We start from the raw sequence: 24154 nt of genomic DNA, 5'->3' as shown, positions 1-24154 counted from the left end.
AGGAAAGGCACTTGTATTTGCATATGTGGACTTGAAAGTATTCACATCCCAAGAGTCAAGGTCTGAGCCTTTGTCTTCCCCTCTTTTTATACCCTACACTGGCAGGTCATAGTTACAAGGGAAGCTCACAGTTTATTTCTGACATGCAGATTTATAAGGCTACTTTAATCTCAGGAGATACTCATGTGCTTTTATACCTTACGGTAGGCATACCCATTTACAAGGAAACCTCAGGAAGCACACAACTTACAGCAAACAATAAATCACCATCATAGGCAACTTTGTTGTTTTTTTTTTTAAACTCTTTGTTTTTCCTTATATAGTATAGTTCCTTAGGCTCAGGGATTTCCCCCTTCTACCCTCCAGTGTTTTGTCCTATATTATAACAATTATCTGGTTCTTCAACAGCAATCACAAGTCCATCATTCTGCTATGTAAGTGTATCATGATATTTTAAGTATAGACATTGGTAGAAAGTCCAGTATTCTATTGACAAGATGTATTTAACAGTTTCACTGGGAGTCTCTATTTAGGAGTAGAGATGTACACTACAATGTATCTCCAGTTCTTAAGCATCTTTAAGGAACACTCAGTTGTCTTCAAGCCATGCAGCTTAACCTTGGTTGCAATAGCAAGTTGGAGTAGGTTCCTGGAGGAGGCATCAAACTGGCCATCCTAGATAAGAGGCAGATTTCTAAGTTTCAGGAACTAATACAGCTGTATCTATAACAAAATGAAGTCATTCCAAAGGGTACCTTCACTATTGTGCTAATGCCCACTAGGGCCTCCTACTAATAAGCTGTTTGGGTTAAGAAAACTAAACCCTAAATACATGGTACTTCAAAACATTCATGGAAAATAAGATTTAAAAATAAATATTTTAGTGGGAAAAAAAGCCTCTGAAAATCCATTTAGGATTTTTCCATAATGTGCATTTCCATAAACTTTTTTGAAGAAGTCATACTCACTCTCAACTAGATTTGGTTATTAACAGAAATAAAAATGCATGTAATTTGCAAATTGGATCCTCTCTTGTTAAAGAAAAGAGCAGTATTTAAATGACTTTAATTTGAATTATGAACACCACTAAAAGGCAATACAAATTAAAACAAGATTATAAACTTCTACGAGACTATGAAAATAAATTCTTATATGCAAAAATGTGAAGGAATCGAGGCTTTTTTAAATTCTGAGAAATTAATTTTTGTGCTGTTAAGTATCAGTGTACTCATGATGTTTGTGAGGCATATACATTTGAGTAAACAAACACAGGAGGAAAGATGATTTTCAAGATTGTTGGATTAAAAGCTTTACATATCTTAAAAGACTTTCTATAATTTATTCAAGCAGAATTTTGTTTACATACAGAATGTAGCATTTAGCGCTAAAAATAAGCTCATCACCCACTTCATTCATTTCAGATGAGAAATCTTCAACCTCTCAATTTAATATTAGGAATTTATGAAGTCTTAATTGAACTACATGATGTCAAGTATGTGCAAGGTGAGGGTATAAGCCATGATGATGGCAACATACAAACTAAAGCAGCTCAAATCTCTCCCCTACAGGAAGGGATCTCTCAAATGTTCTGTGTTTGGAGCTCTTGCATTGCCTTTAGCGATATCTTATCAAACTAAAATCAGCCTCTCCTTTATCTAAGTGTTCCCTTAGCATTCACAAGTCTGAAAAGCAATACTGTATTACCACATCTTCCAATCCCCCTTCAAACAGTTTATTAAAACTGGGGGGAGAAAAAGCCAAGCATCTGGGAGGTGTCATCCTATCGCTGCTGCAATGACAGAGCAGTTATAAATGTTGGCAGGGATGTGACTTGCTTTGCAATAAACAATCTGTCTCCTGCAAGGCAGACAGCCATATACAAGTTGTACATCAAGCCTGAGATGTCAACAGTGAAATGTAAAAGTCTGGTTGGTGCGCATCCCAGGGTATTCACCTTATTCACATAGCTCTGACTAGCTTCCCATGAGGCAGATCTTAGCAGATCTAGAAATAGTAATTTGGCTTTGATAGCCCCACTTTAAATTGATCAGTAGTGCCTTCTGAGAGAATCTGAGATTGCAGAGTCTTAAACTGTTTGAAATGCAAGTATTATCTCTTTTCCTCCAGAAATAGAATTGGAAATCAAAGTAATAACAATCACTAATTTATTTCCTATTTTCTATTTTTGATCTACAAAGAAAACCACCATAATCTATGTCAATCTAGGAGTGGCTCTTTTCCCTAATGAATTTATATAAAATATATTTAGCATAAATTTTATCTCAGAATAAAATGTGACTACTAAGTATACTTGGAATTCCTAAGTAGAAAAAGAAGGGGAGAAGCAGAATGTGAGTGGATGTGAGGGGAACAGCTATTACTTAATAAAACAATAATAAGATATTGTGCATGTAAAGAACTACTGTATGAATTTTATTCACACATTGCCTATATCCAGAGACAGCTATGTAAAAATATGATAACTTCTTTATTCATATTGCTAATTTGATCTAATTTTCTTCTCCTGGTTTGAATAAATGAGTGAGGAGTATGGTAAAACTCAAATTCAGATCACTGTAAATTTTCTTTTAAGGCAAAGACATCTAACCATTGGACAAAAGCCATTACATTTCTAAATTGTATATCTTTATGTTGGAACTTTTACTGAATGTATCTTACTCTTAAGACAATTGGGAATGGTAGATGTTGTATCAAAATATAACTCTTCTATAAATAGCCATTTTATATTTTCAAGATTTACTTAGTTCCACAATTCTCAATATTTCTTTCTTTTTATGCAGAAAAATACGCATTTTCATTCATATATTTAATTTACTTTGAAAAATAAGTTCATTTAACATGCAGCATAATTTCAATATTTACCAGCTGTATTAACAGCAATTGATTCAGTGAACATTTCTGCTAAAAGCTAGAAATCTGGCATCTTGGCGACAAAAAAGTAGAAAAAGTGCACTGAATTATAAAATAGTGGAATGGAACATTAAAATTTTGGAAACATACAAGAAAAATATAATAGCTATGTTAACAGTCTTGATTATTTTCTTTAATTGGGTTTCATTGTATGACTTATGCCATAATGTGTACTCAATAGTGACAGGTTAAAACACTCAGGATTCACCAATTTCATTCACTAAAAGCCACGTATGATGGTAGATGGGCAGACCTACAAGAATGAGCCCAGGTACAGCAGCATCTCTTCGGGCTGCTACGCATAGTAGTTGTATGTTCCAGGACACCACATTGGGGTTCTGGGCCAGTGCTGCCAAGGACAGGAAGTCTCTATTAGATTGCCACATGAGTAAGGCCACTCTCTGATTCTTTTGCAAAGAACTGACAGATGTGTTTATAGCGACAGGCTGCTATCCACAAGAAAAATTGTCAAGTGCAAGGAAATTGCTATCTCTTTATTTTTTATTTATTTTTTGCTATAGCTCTGCAATAAACAGAATGTTGATTTCTGCTGCTGAGGGCTGGGACAGGATTGCTAAAGGTTGTCAGGGCAGGTGAGATGGATCTTTATTTAGAGTTCAGTAACTTTCTCTTATCTGAAGCCTGTTTATTAAAAAGAAAACTACCCAAATCCATTTCAGTAAATCCTCGAGTAGAATGTAAAATAGAACTTCAAAACTAAGAGCTCTTTAAGTTGTAGATGAAGAGTATGAGCAGATGCCTAACATTTTACACCCTACTACAAGGTGTTATATACTTCCAAACCCAATTATTGGTTTTCAGAAGGTCTCTGAACCCTAAGACAGCTGAAAGTAACCACCTTGGTTGGAATTAACTCACTATTTTACACTGTGACTTACAGAGACCTGGCTCATTCAATTATGGTAGCTCCTTCAATGATTACAATATTGTTAGATCAAGAAGACAAATAATTAGGGATGACACATCAACTTGAGAATGTTATGGTTTTAAGTGAGTGTGAAGATTGTAATGAATAATGTAGTATGAAATTGATACAGAAGGCTGGTGTTTTGCATAGAATCTAAATTGGAAGAGGAATGGTAGAATGGAGATTTACAAATATGGTTCTCCAGTAACCGGGGGGAATAATACTTGGACTGAAATTAACTAATACTGATTAACCCAAAATCTGCTATGGTGGAGGAGTACACACTGAAGCATTAGTTTCCCACAACTTTTTCGTGGAGCATAAGCCATTTGATCAACATTAAAAAAAAAAGCAGAATACTTCATTATCTGGTAAACTCACAAAACATTGCACAATATTATCTGCTTACAGAGTTGATGTAGGCAATAAAAACTAGGAAATTGATAAATTCATGACTAAAGAAACTTAATTTTGTTTAAATAATTTTCTAACTTGGCTTATGTAGATATCCTGCCTACCCAATAAGAAACAATTACTAGCATTCTATGACCAAAGTGTATGTAACACAAGTTACAGAGGAAGACATACCAGCTTCTTTGCATAATGACACACTCCAGTGCCTTCTCCCCCTCCGCCCTGATGGGGGTGATCTGTAATATGAGAGGTAGCCAACTGCTCTCAAAATTGCTATGCCCACACAGAAGCTCCGTGATGTTCTAGGCTCCAGGAATGCCTGACTCCTGCCGCCTCTATAGCCCAGCAGAATCACCGCTAACATGGATTCCAGCAACAGCAGCTAAGGTTCTGAAACAGAGGCCTTGACTTGCTTCCAGATTTCCTGTCTGTATGAAATCCTTTCACTGTTCCCCTAAGAAAATGATATGTATTTAAAAGGGAAAAAATGTTCATCCTAATTGTTAATAAAGACACACATACACATGCACCTGTCAGGGACGTTTGCATGTTAGAAGGGAAAGGAATAACAATAGAAGTTGCACAAATTGACTGGTTTTGCTCAATACCTATTGGTGTATTCTAGTGCCACATAAAATCCTGATGTGTGTGAATTATAGCCTGGTGATTAGTCTTACCGGGGTTTTAAAGGGAAACTTAGAAAAAGTTTTAAAATCTGTGAGATCAAGACAAAACCTAGGACATTGTGAGTTGAGTTTTATGATTTCTGAAAATATAATCAAGTAAAATTTAAAGGATCTTCTTAGCTCCTGAGAAGTAAGAAACAAAAACCAAAGCAGACAACTGTTCAAATTTAGCCAGCAAGCCTCAGTTTATCAACCCTTGGTTAAAAGTGTGAGCTGTGGGGTTTCAGTGTCTTCACCAATAGATAATGACAGTATCTTTCTCTGACAAGATGGCTTTGAAGACACCTGTACTAACATGGATATAAAGCACCAAAACCCTGCCTGAGAGTCACCAATAAATGCATGCAATTTTTTTAAATGTGATTCCCATTACGCCAAATGCAAACACACCATGAATGCACTCCAGGAGATTTTTGAATGATAAATTGACACTTGAAATTGTGTTAAGTTCCCTAGAAAACCCTTATATGTAAGGACTGGAAATGAAATCTGTTACATATGTTGTTCTACAAGGGCAGTTGTTGAAAACCCCTGTCTTGGTAGCTTAGGATAACCTGTTCAGATTATAGTTGTGTTCAGAATTTTTGTGTGCAAGGTGTTAGTACACATTGTGTCTTTTTACCTACTCAAAAATAGATTTAGTAATACGTTATAGTTCATACAATGTGTTGGTAGATTAAGATATTGTAAATTGGGCTCAGCGGTGGCTGAAGTTGTCGCCTTGCATGTGCTGGGATCCCATGTGGGCGCTAGTTCGTGTTCCTGTGACCCCGCTTCCCATCTGGTTCGCTGCTTGTGGCCTGGGAGGGCAGAGCAGGACAGCCCAAGGCCTTGGGACCCTGAGCCCTGTGGGAGACCTGGAGGAGACTTCTGGTTCCTGGCTTCAGATAGGCTTAGTTCTGGCCTTTGCAGCCTCTTGGGGAGTGGGTGGGCAGAAGGAAGATCTTCTCCTCTCTGTGTATCTGACTTTCTAATTAAAAGGAGTAAATCTTTAAAATAAAGATATTGTCAATATTAGGATATTACAGAAAATAATTGCTAAATTCTAGGGGATGGTGTTTCCATTCATTGCGTTGTCTCTGCTTTTGATACTAGCATGTTATTCTTGATCACTGGCCTGAATCTTGGCTCCTACGTTTGCAATCTATATCCCTGCTAATCCACCTAGGAAAACAGTGGGTGATAGTCCTATTTGGGAGACCTGGATTGAACTCCTGTCTCCAGTCTGCAGCCCCAGATATTTGTTTCTATATGGCCATGAGAAAGCAGATGGAAAAAGAATTGGTTGCCTTTCTTCCCACCCTCCCTCCATCTCTCTCTCTCATTATCATTCTGCAAACTTGCATAGTCCCCCCGTCTTTCTGTCATTCTGCCTTTTAAATAGAAACCTTTTTAAAATATTTGTTTTTATTGGAAAGGCAGATTTACAGAGAGAAGAGATAGAAAGATCTTCCATCTGCTGGTTCATTCCCCAAATGGCCACAATGGCCAGTGCTGAGCTGGTACTAAGCCAGGAGCCAAAAGTTTCTTCCAGGTCTCGCACATGGATTCAGGGTTCCAAGGCTTTGTACCATGTTCCACTGCTTTCCCCAGGCCACAAGCAGGGAGCTGGATGGGAACTAGAGCTGCTGGTATATGTACTGGAGCGATCCAAACACTTGGAGAAGAAAGATTAGTCAATTGAGCCATCATGGCAGGCTCTAAATAGATGCCTTTTATAGAAAGAGTTTCTAGGTTCCAGAAGGTACTGCAAAGTTTAATATAATTTGGATATTTCCATTTCTATCAGGAGAACTTTGAAATTTTGTATTTGGTCAGAGAAGGAAGCCTCTGAGTGATTGTGTTGGGTACCAACTCTTTGTGGTCTGCATCTCATTCAATATGTAGTTAGTTTTCCTGGAGTTTTGAATACTAAACTGGCTCCAAGTATCTGTATCTCCATCGACAAATGTTGTTGAAATAATCATTAAAATAAAGATCATGTTCTATCCCAAGGAAACAAAAATCTAATACCATCCACATTTCTAAAAAGTTAGAAATGTTAACAACAATAGAAAGCAGAGACAAGATAGCAAAAAGCAGAGAAAAGAACACAGACCTTAGACATTGGAAATCCAAAAAGCATCTGAGAAATCCCAAGCCTGGAGTCTGTAAATCCATGAGATAGGCATCGTGATTACAAGGTGTAGAACTTCAATCATTAAGTGACATTTTCATCAACCTGTGAGCAGATGTGAGAATATTCTGTCCCCAGAGTAATGCTGAGAATGACCAAAAAGCTCAGGGATCATCTACCTTATGAGGTATCACAGCATGTACGAACATCACAACTTCTGCCTTCTCACTGAAGCTACCAGTGCAATTCTGTGAGGTAGAAGTTGCGACAAAGGAGGAGGCTCAAGTATCAAAGAGGTAACACAGGATCCCTAGCTAGCTTTCTGCTTTCAGTTGGATCGAAATTAATGAACTCTCTCCTTCTTTTCATTTCCATACCTTCAACACAAGAACAAAGAGTTTCTCATTACAGTAATAATTTTGCTTTTGTCTGTGAAGAAGGCAAGGAGCCCACCTCCTGGCAAAGATTCTCTGCTTGATCATACTTGAGTCTGGTTCCTTTGAGTCTTTTCCTTGACTGGGCTCCCACCATGGGCTCTGTCCCTGACCTACTTTTAGCAAGATGTCTAGTTAAGTTTGCAGAAAATCCGCTCTCCTTGTTGAAGGTGTGTGGTATACCACAGGAACGCTGAAAGGGAATATGCTGAAAGGCTTGATAGTGTCAAGTGGGAAGTGTATTTTCTTAGCATTTGGGAATGTGCCCTAGACTTCCAGGAGAAATAAGCATTTCACTAAACTTTGGATTATCTCTGTGTAGTCAGTTCAGTCAGGCCTGGAGGTGGCAATGTTTACAGTTGAGAGTTAGAACAGCTGGGGAGCTAGAACAGCAGAGGCTTGTGTCACTGCACCATCAACCATCATTTGGTACATACAGGGAGATGGGTGCCAGTTTCTTTCTGTCTGTCTGGTTTCTTTCCAGGTGTTGATGTGGGAGGCGGGTATCTGTACCCTGGATGGATTGATTGATAGGTTGGGATATAGCAGTCATTCCTTCCTGTAAGAACTTTAGAAATACATTAATTGTACATGGTAAGAATGGAAGTATTGTATTTATGAGGATAAAAGGAGATAACACACATTTCTCTTGAAGGCAAAGATCTTCTGAGAGATGGATAAGTTGGATTTTGTTTAGTTTGACAAAATGGCCAGTCCAGCTGTTACTATCCCAATTCCTGCCAGGACACCCAGTGAGATTTGCAAGGAAATGAGCCCCAATTTCTTCTTGACATAGTGAGTTACAGGGACAGAAGATAAAACTTGATCTGGATTATAGGACAAAGGGAGAAGACGGAGATAAGAGTACAGGTCCCTGTCCAGTTTGGGGAAAGACAATATGTGTGAAGCAACAAAATTTTAGGTGACCATGCACAAAAAAATGCCAGATTTTCTGGTTGTTAATAGTGAATTTAATATATGCTTAACAAACCTTCAAGGAAAAAAAGTTGCACACGTGTAAACAAAATACATTGTTTATAGAGGATAGGCAGGACACGATTTATAATAATCAAATATATAATATGCAATTCTAGTAAATCAGTTGATTCTCATGTTTTGCTGACTTTTGCCAGAATAATGTGTCTGTAGCCAAATTCCTAACACAGTTGAGAAGCATAATTCTAAACTCAATGTTGAATGTAATAAGATGTTCTGAAAGATCTAGCAGATAAAAAATACATACCCTTCAAACACTTTTATTTTATAGATTACTCATTAGAAAGTGCTGGACTAGAACCTTAAAGGTAGTCTAACAGGCTGACTTCACCTGAATAGATGTATACTGTATTCTGTGACACTTTAAGGTCAAAGAAAAGTACTTATTCTCCACAAAGCCTCCTCCTCTTAACTTTTTGTTTGGCTTCATTTTATTGAATAGGAGGAGACCTTTTATTTCACAATGGGTTAAGCTGATGTCTAAGTGGAGAGTTGTGTTTGAGACAATGCAGGATAGTGGTCACAAGGTCAGTGGGTTGACAGCCTCTGGGCCACATTAATGTGCTGACCCTAGAACTTAGTGAGATCATGAGGATTGGCAGGGATGTGCATGTGAGCCAGCAATATTATCTTCGAATATGAAAGGTGACATTGCCAAGCAGGACAATTAGTTAAGCTGTCTTTTCTAGAAATTGCTTTGAAATAGAAATATGGTCTCTGAAGAAGTTTCCTGGCCTAAAAGTTGAGGTTTCGTAATATAAAGTGTGGCATAGAACCTTTGATATGTAAATTATTCATGTTCCCTTTGAGAATCATTATGAGTGATCATGCCAGAACAACCCCTACACAGACAGACACACCACCTGTCAGGTCCTGTAAGGCCTTTCTAAAACAGGCACAAGAATTTTCAACATATGGAGTTTGTCACAAACAAGCATTCTTGCATTTAAATATGAAACTGAAACATTCATGAATTAAAATAGTAGCAAGTCCATTACAAAGTAAGTAAAAGGTGAGACCACAATTCTTAAGACTCCATCAAAAGTCTTAGCTATAAGATGTGTAAAATTCATATGTTACTACCGTATGATCCAGCAATAGCACTCCTAGGAATATATCCAGAACACTTGTTCTATGAGAAACCAACATGCACTCCTATGTTCATAGCAGCACAATCAGTAATTGCAAAAACATGGAAACAACCAAAATGCCCATCAACAGAGGATTGGATAAGAAAGCTATGGTTCATCTACTCCATGGAATAGTACTCAGCTATTAAAAAAAACAAAATGCAGTTCTTTGTGGCCAAATGGGCCAAACTGGAAACCATAATGCTAAGGGAAATGAGCCAATCCCAAAAGGGTTAAATACCTTTGCCTTGATTTAAGATGATATGATGTTATGTATAACATGTTATGTTTTGAATGTTATATGTTGTGTATAAACTAAAATTGAAGTATAGGTGAGGTGGTCACAGAAGGTGGCTGGGAACTCGCATTTACTTTTAACGTATTGGTTACTCATTACTATGTCAATTAATTCCATAATGATGTAAATTTTTGCTGATGGTATGTTGGAGCTTTCAATTGACTGGGATGATACTCTGCTGGCTCTGTCTTCAGACCAGAGAGGGTATACCTAAGAAGCCGTTGAACTTGATGGGACAATAAGATACTGGACTCTATGTTTGGTATACGCTTGCAATGGGGAAATCTCAACTGAACTTGAGCTGTGGTTATGCAACAAGGTGGAGGAATCCACCATGGTGGGAGGGTTTGGGGAGGGGTGGGGAGAACCCAAGTATCTATGTAATTGTGTCACATAATACAATGTAATTACTGAAGTTAAATAATAAATAATTTAAAAAAATTCATATGTTACACAGGAGTATACATTTTAATAAATGCATTCTTTGAGGGCCTTGACAGTTATCATAGTGTAAAATTAATGCTTTCCTTGACAATACGCAGAAGTAATTTTCATGATTCAGTTGCATCCTTGTGAAAATTAAATGAGATATATAGTTATAGTGTCTCCTTGATGGTATGTCAAATAGCAGAAACTTGGAAACTATTGATTATCTTACATCATTTAAATATCATTTCTGATTTTGATATTTGAAGAAATGTCATATGACATTTGTAGGTACTCTGTTGTCCTGACCCTTCAAAATAGCCAATTAAATCACATTGGGCCGAGTTTAAGACTTCTTTATGGAAGCAAAAATAAGTGAGTTAATATTGCTTATAACTGACAAATCTGTTTTTAAAAAGACAGTGATGCATTTGAGTACTTTTAATTACACAAAATGTAAGACTACTGTAAGAGTGATTTCTTTCAGGACCCAGAAATTATCAGTGATATCTTAGGGAACATCAGGGAGTCAGACTATGGATGACTTTACTGTGTTAAAGAAAAATTAATGGATAATTTATGGAGTGAATAAAGCTCAGAAATCAAACTGAATCCATAAGTGACAAAATGCATAAATTTTTGTCACTTAAAACATTTCAGGGCCCGGTACAGAACCCTACTGGCTGAAGTCATCACCTTGCACATAGGATCCCATATGGGTGCTGGTTCTAATCCCAGCAGCCCCACTTCCCATCCGGCTCCCTGATTGTGGCCTGGGAAGGCAGTCAGGTCAGGCCAAAGCCTTGGGACCCTGCACCCGTGTGGCAGACCCAGAAGAGGCTCTTGGTTTCTGGCTTTGGATCAGCACAGCACTGACAGTTGCAGTCACTTTGGGAGTGAGTCATTAGATGGAAGATCTTCCTATCTGTCTCTCTTCCTCTCTGTATATCTGACTTTCCAATAAAAATAAATAAATCTTTAAAATAATTTTAAGAAAGAATATTTGAAATTCTAGCAAAAAATAACAACATCACTAAATAGGTGCTACTGTGTATAAAACATTATATCCATGATTTATTGAAGAGTTTATACTTAAATTTGATACATAAATTAGTAAGTATTATGTACTTAAAATTTCTTTCTGTTAACTAGTCCCACAGACAAAATATTTAATCAAAGTTATGGTTCTCTTCAATAAAACACATGGAACCTAGAAAGTAAGGATGACCTAGTACAGTTTAGGCCTTTAGTCTTTACGTTAAAATGAAATAGGTCTCCCAGAAAGCAACCCACTAAAACTTGTTCCTGTTAATTTCAATACATAACAGCATTGATGTCACTAAGTCTACAAAGGTATAAGTAATAAGTGTCATTATTTTTGAATTTCTAGATCATCCAAGAACATTCACCAATGGAATTTTTAAGGAATCATTTTCCAAATTTATGCCCATTGTATTGATAATCTTGATCATTGTTTATATAAATACATTATACTTCTATTCAATATTTATAATATTTATAGCTTCATTTTTATTCCTAATTGAATTTAAACATCTGCTAAACCATTATTTCAGTTCAGATCTTTTAAAAAGCTTTTATAGCCTTTTAGTTAGCTACCTCTTCTTACACCTCACATCGATGTTAAAAAGCAAATTTACCTTATTCTTCTGTATTTTTGTTTCTCTTTCTACTATCCCATCCATCTCAGAGACACCATTACCTCTTTGTCAGTTGGCAAATCAAAAGACATCTACTCACTTTCTTTGATTTCCGACTCCTAACAGTACCAAGTTTGATTGCTTCTACATCACAAATCTGCAATCTGTCATCTCTTCATCATCAATCACTCCTAAAAGTAGGATTCCATAATCCCAAATGGATGTCACGGTCTCCTTATTGATTACTTTTCCCCTTCAAACTCTATCTCCTGAGCAGAGTCATTTCCTCTGGTTAGAATGGAGGTTGGATAGAAAGAGAGGTCCTTGTTGTCAACCTATGACATTCTGATCTTAGTTCAATACTAATTATGACATTTTGATAGCTTTAAAACATTGTGACCTGGTCTCGGCATCATAAGCCTAAAGTCCTCACCTGGCACAAGCCAGGATTCCATAGGAGTGTTGGTTCTTGTCCTGGCTGCTCCACTTCCCATCCGGCTCTCTGCATGTGGCCTGGGAAAGCAGCAGAGGATGGCCTAAAGCCTTGGGACCCTGCACCTGCAGACTTTGGATCATCCCAACTGCAGCTTTGGCAACCACTTGGGGAATGAACCAACAGAAGGAAGATCTTTTTTTCTGTCTTTTCTTCTCTCTGTAATTCTGACTTGCCTACAATAAATAGTAGGTAAGTAAGTAAGTGCATAAATTAAATTAAAACTTTTTAAAAAATTGTGGCCTATCTCCAATCAAGGTTATTTTTGTTTGAGTGTGTTTTTAAATCCATGTTGTCTAGTGCAAGGTTTGACACATAATAATACTTAAAATTATTGAATAGGAGATGATATTAGAGAATGAAGATTAACTGTGATCTTAAAATTAGAACATTTTCCCCACTGTTTACAGCATTTCAGTTCTACCAGTCAAGTGGTAATATGAAATATATGCCAAGTAGTGTTATAAAAACTTGCATATCAAAAAGAAAGTAAAAAATGTCAGTTCACAAGCAGATGTTTTATTTGTTCAGTGGCAGGCATCTGGTTGTTTATAGCATCAGCGACAATTTGTTGATTTTGTTCTGATTTCATGTCTGTGTGTTAACAATCATGTAAAAACAACTCAGATTTCTAATATAACAGACATACAATGAAAAAATTGCTTATATCAAATGTATACTTAGCTGTCATTTTTACTTTTACTTCCATAATTCTGTCAAAGCATTATACATAGAATATATCCATGCCCTCTGCAAAAGCCTGTGAGTTAGGCATCCCATCCATATTTTACAAAAGATAAGTTGTCCCAGGATATGCAACAAGCAACAAGCTTGTGGAGAGAGAGATGATTCGATGATATAATTTTGAATATAATGCCCAAGATATTAATAACTGTATCACTCCATGTTTTAAAGACAACTTTTTTTAAAGTATTTACTCTCTTACTCTCTCTTTTTTTATTAATTCCATTGCATTATGTGACTCAGTTTTATGGGTACTGGAATTCCTCCCACCCCTCCCCTAACCCTCCCCCCATGGTGGATTTTTTTATTTGTTTGTTTGGTTATTTGTTTGTTTTGAGGGATGTGCGGAGTGATCCTGATGGTCATTGCAAGAGAGGGTTGGGACCCCAAGTTGGAACCAAGTGAGGGCCAGGGAGAGCTCCCTGACCTAGTCTTGAAGGAATTTTACTGTTCTTCTGTGTCTGTGGACTGCTCAGGGCTCTTGGCTGTTGTTCTGATGCCCTTGGATCCTGTGAGGAAGGATTTGGACTTCTTCCATCCCTTGTGGTAGATCCAACTGGGAGTTGATGACCTCAGAGTTCTCAGCCTCCGAAGGCACTCCAATTCCCAGTGGTCTCCTTGGCAGTTGGGATGTAGTCCTTGGTGCTCGTACTGATAGTCCTTGGTGAGGATCCGGGGTCTTCTGGGTTGGGATACAAGCCTCCTCCTCTTCCCCTGCTCCACTCTGGAGTCCCCTCCTACTCTGTGCATATGACCTCCTGTTTAGAGGTTGTCAGGATCGCTCTTGATTCCCCTTATATGTCTTTGTAGTTTTATTGTTGTCTAATGCTGATTCGAGTCTGTTGTCTATGAGTTACCAATTATGATCCTGGTAGGTTGTATTTCACATCTTCCTCACACATTCTAGGGAGATAGAAGATTTCTCTGCTCTCCCACCCCATTACGGAATAGCATAGGATATTAAAAGTATGTTAGGTTTTACAATTATTTCATGTAGATCATAAGCAGTCTGACTCACAGTGATTGTTGGTTCATTGGTTACTTCACAATATCTTATTGCGTGTGAGATAGGCTGTTTGAGGTTGAGATAATATTACATTTTACAGGTACTATTTTTCATATTGACATCATTTCATCTTAAATTAAGGCAAACATGTGGTATCTAACCTTTTGGGATTGGCTCATTTCCCTTAGCATTATGGTTTCCAGTTGGGCCCATTTGGCCACAAAGAACTGCATTTTGTTGTTTTTTTTAATAGCTGAGTACTATTCCATGGAGTAGATGAACCATAGCTTTCTTATCCAGTCTTCTGCTGATGGGCATTTTGGTTGCTTCCATGTTTTTGCAATTACTGATTGTGCTGCTATGAACAGAGGGGTACGTGTTGGTTTCTCGTGTAACAGGTGTTTTGGATATATTCCTAGGAGTGCTATTGCTGGATCATATTGTATACAGATTTTGAGTTGTTTGAGTGTTCTCCATACTGATTTCCATAGAGGCTGTACCAACCTGCAGCCCCACCACAGTGGAGTAGGTTCCCTTTTCCCCGCATCCTTGCCAGCAAGTGTTGTTGGTGTTTTTTTGTATGTAGGCCAATCTTGCTGGCGTTAGGTGGTACCTCATTGATGTTTTAATTTGGATTCCCCTTATTGCCAGGGAACTTGAGCATTTTTTCATATGTTTGTTTGCCATTTGGGTTTGTTCCTTTGTGAAATGTAAAGACAACTTTTACTAGTAAAACCTACACTAAATATTCCCTAGTATCATCTCATGGATCACTCTTTGGTTTTTTAAATGTTCCATTTACACATTCTGTATATAAAACCTTCATTAAATTATAGCACTTTTGTTAGCATAATAGGCTAAGTGGAGGTCCTTGGCCATGAAGATATGCTGGTATTTCTGGCAAATTAACTGAATGGCTTCTCAGGAGAAATTCCAAGATGGGAGAGAAAAGGAGGTAGCACTGTATTCCTATCTAATATTGTATTAAAATACTAATACAACATTTACTATTGGGCATTTTCTTGGGCATTGACTTCAAGGAATAGTAAGAAGTATGTTCAGGAAGATTTCTAAGTCAAGTAAATTTGTGAAATCTAGACTTGGCCAAAATAAAGCTAATTTATCTAAGGACTTATCCATGCTTTTAAGATACTGGAGCATGATTTGTGTATCTGCAAATGGTAAAGGAACTCATAGAGTTCCCAAACATTTGCCATCAGGAAATCTTTAAAAAAAAAAAAACATCCTTTGCATTTCTTCTAAAACTGGAATATTAACAGTTGAAAAATTCAGTAGTTTCTCTTACACTTCATGGGACTTGGGGTTTTGTTTTCAAAATCCCACTAGTGGCACAAAGGACCTGCAATAAAGTTCTATAATGAACAGGTGCACATGTTGTCACACATATTATGATGTCATAAAGTCCTTGAACACACACACACTGAGAGAGAATATCAGAATTTAACCAAAACTATGCTCATGTTAACTGTGACTCTTTTAAACTGTTTGAACTGTTTTGAGCTGGGTTTCCTACACACTGAGCATCTCAGGACAATGATGTTTTAGAGTTTCATATGAAAATGTTAAGAAAAATCTTAATTATTGATGTATTATATCAAGTACACTCAAAAACAATGGAACGTAAGAAGAATGTGAATAGAAGGAATGTTAATGGCAGTTAACTCTAAAAAGTTTCTCAATTGCCCAAAAGAGTTTTGCTTTTCTTAGTGTTTGTCTTTGCAGATTCCAGGTTTGCTAAGAAAATTTGAGTGGACACATGCAGATTTTACTTCATTGTCCTAATCTCTATCTTCCTTCCTTTTAACAAGTCTAACTGCAATATTTCTGTCAACCCAATGGGTTAGATAAAATTAAACTTTCTGGGGCCTGGTGCAGTAGCCTAGCAGATAAAGTCCTCACCTTGTATGCACCAGGATCCCATATGGTCAGTGGTTGTAATCCCGGCTGCCCCGCTTCCCATTCAGCTGCTTACCTGGAACCTTAGAAAGCAGTTGTGGATGGCCTCAAAGCCTTGGCACTCTGCACCTGCTTGGGAGACCTGGAAGAAGCTCTGGACTCCTGGCTTTGGATTGGCATAGCTCCTGCTTGTGGCTTGGGAAAGCAGTTGAGGATGGCCCAAAGCTTAGTGACCCTGCACCCGCGTTGGAGACCTAGAGGGGGCTCTGGAATCCTGGCTTCAGATCTGTGCAGCACTGGCCCTTGAGGCCGCTTGGGGAGTTAGTCAACCGACAGAGGATCTTCTTCTCTGTCTCTCCTCCTCTCTGTAATTCTGACTTTGCAATAGCAATCAATAAATCTTTTTTAAAAATTTAACTTTCTACACTATCTTTATCCATTTGAGTTATTATATTTTTCCATAAAATTTCTCCTAGTTTTAAGCTTCCTTTAGAACCTCCATGAAAATGAATTTTTGGGGGGAGAATGAAGATGGCGGAATAGGGTAAGGACATGTTTATGTGGACACAAAAACATTTAATCAGGATGAAGCAGAGAGGACATATTTCAGGAAATAGGAAGGGACAGAACAACAGCAGAGGGGTATCTGGAGACTGACCGACACAGGAAAGCAGCGGACACAACGGTGTCGTGTTGCAGAGACTGATACTCCAACACGGCGATCTGAACGCCACCAGCATCCGGAACTCTACCAGCAACCAAGTGGGAAGGGACTTTCACTGGGAGCTCGGGTGGTGAACCCAGACAAAGAACTGTCCGTTCTACTAGTACATTTGATTTGATCAGGAGCAGAGACAGAGCAGCAGATCTCAGACGGGCAGTGCGAGAACAGAGTGGATTCCATAGCCCAGTCAGCTCCTTAGAGCTGAATTGGGCACCATTTTGTGTAAGGAGGAAAGGGCAAGGGAAGGGACGGAGCATGCGCTGAGCTGGGAGTGAGCTCATTTCTGTCTCAGTGAACTGCAACAATGTGGCATTCTACGGGTTCCACCCAGGGCAGGTCTGGGCAGCACTGGGATCTGACAGCCATCAGATCAATAACTGTAGTGGTTGTATATCAGGCACCATTTTGGGTACTGTGGCAATAGCTTTCCGACTGCAGGAGACAACAGTGAACTGCGCATGTGCTGATCTCGCGAGAACTTACTGAGGTCCATGGACTGCACTGGTCCTGCAGGAAAATAATATCAACTGTGGCAGCCTACCGGTCAAAATAGGTCCGTGTGGCACCCAGACCTAAAGTCCAACAGGTTCCAGCAAGATCTGCGCCACCAACAACCAAATTATATAGGATACCTAGTGTCTCTCTGGTCCTGGGACCTGCTCCAACCGGAAGTGGGAGAAAGGTTGCGGACCACAGTGCAGCCTCAGCATGGTATCACAGGAGGTGGAGAGTGGTGAGACAAGAGCTGGGGCTGTGGAGACCATGGTGGAAATCTGATATAAGAACCCAGACCTGGAACTCGCTGGAGGTTGTGGCACAAGTGGCTGCAAGCAAAAAGTTGTGTACCAACTGCAATAAGTAAAATCGCATTGTAGAGCTGTGGGTGACACAACTTAGAAACCTGTCCCAAGGAGAAGACTCTGCTAACCAGAAGTGCAATGTCCAGGAGCAAAAGAAGAGACAAAAGCACAATGAATATTACTGAAGACTCTCCTGCAAAGGAGCAAAACCTTATGCCAACCTCAGAGTTAACTGAGGAAGTCATCGAGAAAATGGGGCACACAGAATCCATAAGACTCATTTTAAAGATTCTGATCAACAACAAAAAGCTCATGCAAGAATTCAAAGAATTTAAGGAAGCAATAAAACAAATCAAGGCTGGTATATCAGAAATTAAGAACACAGTAGAGCAAATTAAGAGTACAGTGGAGAGTCTGCAAAATAGAATGAAGCAAGCAGAAGAAAGAATCTCAGAATTGGAAGGTATTTCCTGTCATCAGGGGGAAGCAAACAAAAAGCTGGAAGCAGAGCTGGGTCAAGGTAGAAAATATGTTCAAGAATTGAAAGATACTATTAAAAGGCCAAATATAAGAGTTATGGGACTCCCAGAAGGTGCAGAAAGAGAAGCTGAGTTTGCAAATGTATTTAATGAAATAATAAAGGAAAATTTCCCTAATCTGGAGAAAGAATTGGGAAACAAGATCCAAGAGGGGCACAGAACTCCCAACAGGCTTGACCAAAGGTGATCTTCACCAACACATATGATCTTCAAGCTCTCTTCAATCGAACATAGGAAAAAAATCCTTAAATGTGCACATGAAAAAAATCAATTGACCAATAAAGGAATGCCAATTAAGCTCACAGGAGACCTCTCACAGGAAACTCTACAGGCAAGAAGAGAATAGAGTGACATATTTCAGATTCTAAAAGAAAAAAATTGTCAGCCTAGGATAACATACCCAGCAAAACTTTCTTTTGTCTTTGAAAATGAAATAAAATTCTTCCACAGTAAAGAAAAGCTAGAAGAATTTGCCTCTTCCAAACCTGCCCTACAATTGATACTTCAAGAAGTTCTCTTGCCAGAAAAGAGGAATAGGACCAAACAAAACCAAAGGCAAATGGAAAGAAGATCCCAGTAAAATGACAACAGAAGACTAAACCAATGAACAACCCATTCCTAAAATGACAGGACCAAAGTAACACCCATGTATATTAAACTCTGAATGTAAATGGCTTAAGCTCAATCACACATCATAGATTAGTACACTGGATTAAAAAAAAAAAAACCCATCTGCTTATTGTCTGGAAGAGACACACTTCAACAAAGATCAGTGAAAACTATGTCACATGTTTTTTGTTGTTTTCTGTTGTTTTCATCTCTTCAAAACACTTCCTTCTGATTAAATCATTCGATGACTCGTAGATCATGCAGTGGCATCATTTTCTTCAAGAAGGTTCTTGATTTTCATTTCTTCAGCTACACATTAGTCATTTAGTAGCATGTTATTTAACTTCTTGATGTTGTCAATTTCTTTTTTTCTCCTGGATGTTGATTTTGTTTTGTGGCTCTTCATTTAAGGGGATGCATAGTAGCCATGTAATGGAGACTGTCATATCTAGTAACATGTCATTTAACTTCAGGCATTGTAAATTTCTATTTTTCTTTCTATTGTTGATTTTGTATCATGACTTTTCATTTAAGGAGATGTACAGTAGCTGTGAAGTGGAGACTAACATCTAGATGTGAGGATACAATGCAGGATGCATTTCTACTTCCAGACAAAGATGGACTTACAATGAAACTGTTCACTATATCTTGACAATAGGATTCTGGATTCTCTGCCATTGTCAATGCCCGCATGATGGACATATGACTGAGTATGAAGAACTATATGTTAGTAATGATATAGAGGAACTGGGGGGGAGGGAACTAGAGAGGGGATAAGGGAATATGAAACTGTATTATAAAATAGTAACAACAATAATAAAAGGTATTAAAAAAATAAAAAGATAGTTATCACAAAAGCAAACTATTGAGAGACAAGAACCACAGAAAAGTGAGCATTATTGTAAAGCTTCCCTCTCCCCAGGACATGCAATTTTATATTTTATAGTGGAAATAGGAGATAAAATAATCATAAGCAAAATAAAAAAATCTTTAAAAAAAAAGAAAGAAAATGAATTTTTTTTCTTTTATTTTCAGCAAAACATATTCAGTTGAAGGCTTTGTAGACAGGAAGATAGCATTCTGCTCTGGCCCTTACTCATTCCGTAAACTTGGAAAGGCTCTGTGCTGTACACCTGTTACCTTTTACGTACAGCAGCTGACATGCTCCTAATTTAGAGGATTTTGTAAAGATGAAACTTGTAAAGTACAGTACCCTGAAAAAAATCAATGCTTAGCAAACTGTAGGTGTCATGATATTGAAGAGGTAATCAAGATAAATCAATAGTGGTGGAAGAACATTGGATCAGAGTCAGTAATCTGCAAACTTCAGTTTGTATTAAAACAGCATCTGTTGGGCTTGTACTCACAGACCCCTTTTACCCTGATTGGGCCGACCTCAAGACACCAAATGGTGAAACACTGGACTGGTGGAATTTGACTTCCCTGATGTGTCCTTCCCATGATGCCTTTGATGTGCCTTTGCCTCTCCTGTGTCTGCATACCCCTTTTTCTCTGTGGTTCCTTCTCATGCCCCTCAGACCTGGGAAGCAGGAGACTTGCAGCTTTAAAGGAATGAGTGGACCAGACAGGGCAGCCCTTTCGTCTGCCTTGGGAGCTGCAGGGTCTGAGTTAGAGTTTTGTCAGTTTTTAGCAGTGACTTCATCTGATCGTTTATCAGAGCAGGTCTAGTCACTTGCTAACACATTGTTAAACCTCATTTATAAATGGAGTACAAAAAAGGAATGAGGAAAAAAGCACTTCCCCGTGTAGCAAAGCACTTAAGGAAAAAAAATGTGTAGAAGGAAATCCAAACCAGAGGTGGATGAAAATAGTTACTTTCCTGTTAATAATTCAAAAGCCCCCAAATTAAATTATTTATAAACAAAAACACAGAAATAGGATTGTTGTGTGTGTGTGATATGAAACTAACTGATGTTCCTGCCTATAGTGTTTAAGCAATTGTTTCAATTCTCTTCTTTTGCTTAGGGGTGGTACATGGGTCAAAATAAACAATTCCTTACAAATTCTTCTGAAAAGAAAAGCCAAGATTTTTCTGCATTTTACAAATAAACTTTTATCCCACCTTCTGTGAACAGACTGCCTTTTGTGGCAGCTGCATTTTGAATTTTCACAAATTCATTTAGGACCTCACTGTTATTACTATTTTTACTTATGTGCACTCAGAAGAGGAACTATAGAGACAGCAAATGGCTGCCTCAGGCGGGGCCCGATCAGAGTGCCGGGCTCGGTGTCTGTATTAACTGCTCTTGCTTCCTTGAATCTCAAGTTGAAATGCAACTGTGAAAAAATGGCAAAATCTCTGGTCTCACTTTAACAGTCACAAGCCAAAAACTAGTGTAAAGTCAGCCAGACCCAGGGCATTCTCCCACAGGGACAGCAACATAAACTTTCCTCCATTTAGCTTTATAATGCTACTCCACCCAGCATACTGTTGGAACCCTGCACGGGCAAGAATCCTCATTTTTACCAAAGGGAAAAGCATAAAATGAATATTTTAAATATAGTTCCCGGAGCATGAGTAGTGATATCTTAATATCAGAATTTCTTTGTACAGTAGCTGTGAAATGGAGACTAACATCCAGATGTGAGGATACAATGCAGTGTGCATTTCTACTTCCAGACAAAGATGGACTTAAAATGAAACTGTTCACTATATCTTGACAGTAGGATGCTGGACTCTCTGCCATTGTCCATGCCCGCAATGATGGACATATGACTGTGTATGAGGAACTATATTTTAGTAATGATATAGAGGAATTAGGCATTAGGGAAATGCCAGGAACCCATGGAATTGTATCATGAAATGATAATAATAATAATAAAATGTAAAAAAAGAATTTCTTATGCATCATGCTTTGTTTTTTGAATGCTTTATCTCAGGATCTGCTTCAAGTAGTAAATGTGCCTGATTTCCAAGGGATGGAATGCCTTTATCTAAGAGAACACTACCTGAGCTTCAGGAACCACTGATAATTCCAAAGGGATAAATAATTACATCTATACAAATATGTAACCGAGAAAGCTTATAAAATAGCTTTTATATGGCAGAAATTCTTCGCCTTGCTTTAAGCAGAAGTAAATTCAAATTATACAGCTGTTCTTGTGGACTATGTAAAGCAGTCTGGCAATGGCAAGGTCTTTGTACTAATATTAACACAAATTATGCCCATGTGTAAGTCTAAAAGTGAATCGCAACTATGGTTAAAGAATTTCCACATTGTGGCCCAACGTGATATCCTAGAGGTAAAATCTCACCTCACATGCCTGTGATCCCATATGGGTGTGGTTCATGTCCTGGTTGCTCCACTTCCCATCAAGTTCCCTACCTGTGGCCTGGGAAAGCAGTAGAGAATGGCTGAAAGCCTTGGGACCCTGCACCCATGTGGGAGACCTGGAAGAAGTTCCTGACTGCTGGCTTCAGATAGGCTCAACTCCACTGTTGCAGCCATTGACTTTCCAATAAAAATAAATAAATCTTAAAAAAAAGAATTTCCACATTTATGAGTTTTTTTTTTCTCAAAATGAAACAGGTGTCAAGGTCTGTCGCTAGTGAATGTACATACAGCAAAGCAAACATGTCTTCTAGCAGAGTGATTACTTCAATAGATCATCATTGGGTGACAAAAATTTTTCCTATGCAATTACCAAATGATATTTTTCACATTCATATGCTAACTTAAAAATCTGTCAGATCCCAATGTTCACCACTAAGATGTCAAATAAAAGTGATTTATTGGTAGAAATTCTTTTTTCCTGAGTTTATTACATTTGAGGCACACACTTGATGCAACTGCTCAGTTAGGCCCACTCACAGGATCCTAGATTGTCCCTTTAGCTCATATCAAAAGATCTGTGTTAAACAAGAAATCTGCATTTGTGGTTAATGCAGATCCAATTTTAATTAAATTTCTTGAAATGGACTTTGTTTTTATTTCTATTGAATATTATACAATTCCACAATTTGAGCAATATGAAAAACTTATTTTTACTTGTTAAAAAAATAGTACTTGCTTCAATTGACAGTGTCATGTGATATTTGGTAAAGACATCTTTTGAAATACTCTCTGGGCTCTAGGCAGACTATTCATATGATGAAAGAATTATCAAAACTACTCAGATAACACGATCCAAACATTCTTCCCAGCATGGAAGTGTCTGAAGTGTCATCCTATGACCATCCTCCATCCCCGGTGCTGATGTAGTTAGACGGCATGGAGCAGCACCCATCCTATCCGCCCCCCCAACATACTCAGGAGGAAAAAAAAAAAGAAAAGAAAAAACCAGAAACATTTGTCCTACCCACATTCCTCCATGTCTGGAACATCCCCGCCTTAATCACAGGCCCACATGGGCATCCATCACTCTCAGCTATGTAAACAAGATTAAGAAGAAAATAAGAATTATTAAAAAAGAAAAAAGAGAAACATAAAAAATAATTCTGTCTTGCACACTCTGAAATGGACTCAACCAACTTGGTATTTCTACTTGGAAAATTTAATATAAAATATTTAAAAATCAAAATCTTGTAAATTAAGAAAAAGAATGGAAGCAGGATGCCATTAAGTCCTTTGACTTGATGAAATGTGTTCATTAAAACTACAGCATTTTGGAGAGAACAGACCTGTAGGTATTGTACTTTTTTATTTCAAGTGCCAAAATTTGCTCTCAATACTACCCACATATGAATCAACTATAACCCTGGGGAAAGATAGAAATTAAATTGTCGGCTCTATCTGATGTTCCTGAGTGATCCACAGAGACAGATGCCAGTGAAAGGGATTGAACTTTAGGGCTTATCAGCACCAGACACATGGGAAATTGCAAAGTGATAACACCACCAACAGGGAAATGGAGGTTGTACACAGAAGTACCAGAAAGAAACCAGAAGAGGCTGCTCAAATAATTTTGGTTATCTCTATTTGAGGGAACAGAAAAAAAAATCATTTTTTTAATGATCCTAATACCAAAGGCAACAAACATTTCTTAGATAAATCTTTATCTTGATTAGAGAGATAATCCTGAGAGACCTAAGAAACCTCACTAACAATCAAAAACTTTGAACTGCATTTCTCGTGGAGAAACATGAGGCAAGAATAAATCCACCATCTGTAATAAAGTTTGAGGATCCTTTGTTTTGTAAAATCCTCTGTCTCTTCCTCTCTTACAACCATCCATCCATCCATCTTCCCTCTTCCTCTCATTTCCAGAAAAGAAAGAAGGAGGGAGTGGGAGAGAAAGTTTGCTTATTCATCCTCCAAATGCTCGCAGAAACCAGGGCTCTCCT

Source organism: Ochotona princeps, chromosome 8 (assembly GCF_030435755.1).
Source record: "Ochotona princeps isolate mOchPri1 chromosome 8, mOchPri1.hap1, whole genome shotgun sequence".
In the NCBI taxonomy this organism is placed as follows: domain Eukaryota; kingdom Metazoa; phylum Chordata; class Mammalia; order Lagomorpha; family Ochotonidae; genus Ochotona; species Ochotona princeps.
Note: the sequence above shows the minus strand (reverse complement) of the source record.